The sequence below is a fragment of the Vitis vinifera genome, chromosome 5 (assembly GCF_030704535.1).
Source record: "Vitis vinifera cultivar Pinot Noir 40024 chromosome 5, ASM3070453v1".
NCBI lineage: Eukaryota > Viridiplantae > Streptophyta > Magnoliopsida > Vitales > Vitaceae > Vitis > Vitis vinifera.
The window spans coordinates 22,078,482-22,081,130 of NC_081809.1; positions in this window are offsets into that span (position 1 = coordinate 22,078,482).

Here is a 2,649-nt window from a genome sequence, read left to right on the forward strand (position 1 = left end):
TAGATAATGCATCACCTTTTTAGCCACTTTCCAATGATCCAATCAAAGACTGCTTTGATATTGACTAAGCATTCCAACTGCTAGACTAATATATGGGCATGTAATTGTTAAGGTATACATTAGGTTACCAACAATAAAAGGATACAAAATATTTTACATTTGCTCATATTTTATTTCACTTGGGATTGACTTTGATTTAGTTTATCATCTTTAACAACCAGAGTTGGATTTAATTCAACATCTTTAACAATGGGAGTTGGACTTGGTGAGCATTTTTGTATTGGAAAGAAAACTTTTAGTTCCATGTGACAAGGTCGAGTTATTAGTACAAGTAAGATATCATTCACATATGTCATAAAAAAGATGAATTAATTTGCTACCACTTACCTTCATGTATACACATTCTTCAAATTTAATTTTTTGAAAACCAAAGCTTATAATGCTATTGCAAAACTTAATTTATCATTGGTAACAAGCTTGTTTAAATCTATATATGGATTTTCTTAACTTGCATACTAGTGAAACCCTTCGGGTTGTCTCACATAAATCCATATGTGGTAAGGACAAATTATAATTCAAAAGATTTTTTGTTATTGAACTTAAGGGGAGGGAAAGGTGTATTGAATTTTCTGGAATTGAACCAAGATGATATGTGAATTGAATATCAAACTATACTTACAAATTTTATGACCTTTTCACTTAAATATGATTTTCTCTAGTATGAGGATGTTATGATTGGCATGCTTAGGCATGGGTTGAGATTGTTGTTTGCCTCCAACCTAGTAAATCTATTGTAAGTATTGAAGCCTTAACTTCTCTCTCACAGACACACAAATACACCCCTATAAGCCACTGTACTAATTGGTATGAGGAACTTAAATGTGACTTGTTTTGCTTTTCCCACAACTTCAGTTGTGGATGGAGGCTAATAAAATGGTAGTGCTCTCTCACAAAGGTCTCACAGACCTTATTCCCTCAAAAACAATTGTTGCTTTTCTAAAGGCTTGTCTGCTATGTTTGATGATCACAAGGTCCTTTTATGAACAAAAGAACTTACAAGAGAATAAAGTGACAACTTTCATATTCAATCCTCTCATAAAATCTGTCGAAGATTCAAGATTTACACAAAGTTTAATCAAAATAAGACCCTTTTTATGGACAAAAACTTACAAGAGAATAAAGTGACAACTTTCATATTCGATCATCTCACAAAATCTGTTGAAGATTCAAGATTTACACAAAGTTTAACCAAAATAAAACCCTTTTTATGGACATAAACTTACAAAAGAATAAAGTGACAACTTTCATATTCAATCCTCTCATAAAATCTGTTGAAAACTCAATATTTAAACAAAGTTTAGTCAAAATAAGACCCTTTTTATGGACATAAACTTACAAGAGAATAAAGTGACAACTTTCATATTCAATCCTCTCATAAAATCTGTCGAAGATTCAAGATTTACACAAAGTTTAATCAAAATAAGACCCTTTTTATGGACAAAAACTTACAAGAGAATAAAGTGACAACTTTCATATTCGATCATCTCACAAAATCTGTTGAAGATTCAAGATTTACACAAAGTTTAACCAAAATGAAACCCTTTTTATGGACATAAACTTACAAAAGAATAAAGTGACAACTTTCATATTCAATCCTCTCATAAAATCTGTTGAAAACTCAATATTTAAACAAAGTTTAGTCAAAATAAGACCCTTTTTATGGACATAAACTTACAAGAGAATAAAGTGACAACTTTCATATTCAATCCTCTCACAAAATCTATTGAAGATTCAAGATTTACACAAAGTTTAATCAAAATAAGACCCTTTTTATGGACAAAAACTTACAAGAGAATAAAGTGACAACTTTCATATTCGATTATCTCACAAAATCTGTTGAAGATTCAAGATTTACACAAAGTTTAACCAAAATGAGACCCTTTTTATGGACATAAACTTACAAAAGAATAAAGTGACAACTTTCATATTCAATCCTCTCATAAAATCTGTTGAAGACTCAATATTTAAACAAAGTTTAGTCAAAATAAGACATTTTTTATGGACATAAACTTACAAGAGAATAAAGTGACAACTTTCATATTCAATCCTCTCATAAAATCTATTGAAGACTCAATATTTAAACAAAGTTTAGTCAAAATAAGACCCTTTTTATGGATATAAACTTACAAGAGAATAAAGTGACAACTTCATATTCAATCATCTCACAAAATTTGTTGAAGATTCAAGATTTACACAAAATTTAATTAAAATAAGACATTTTTTATGGACATAAACTTACAAGAGAATAAAGTGACAAGTTTAACATTCAATCCTCTCACTGAAGATTTAAGATTTACACAAAATTCAATTCAAATGAAATTCATATTTTAATATTAGTGATAACATGGTATGCTAGTAGACTTGATGCCCTTTTAATACAGAAATGTTACAATATTAAAAATAATTACTTGTGTAACATTTCTATATTAAAATAATTTTTTTAAAATAATAATGAAATAAGTTGAAATTGAAATAATAACGCATTTTATTAAGTTTGTAATTTAAATTTTTAAGAGTATAAGCCACCAATTTAAATGGAAAAACCTAAAACCATGGGTGAGTGAATAACATTAGCTGTCAGGGTAGGTC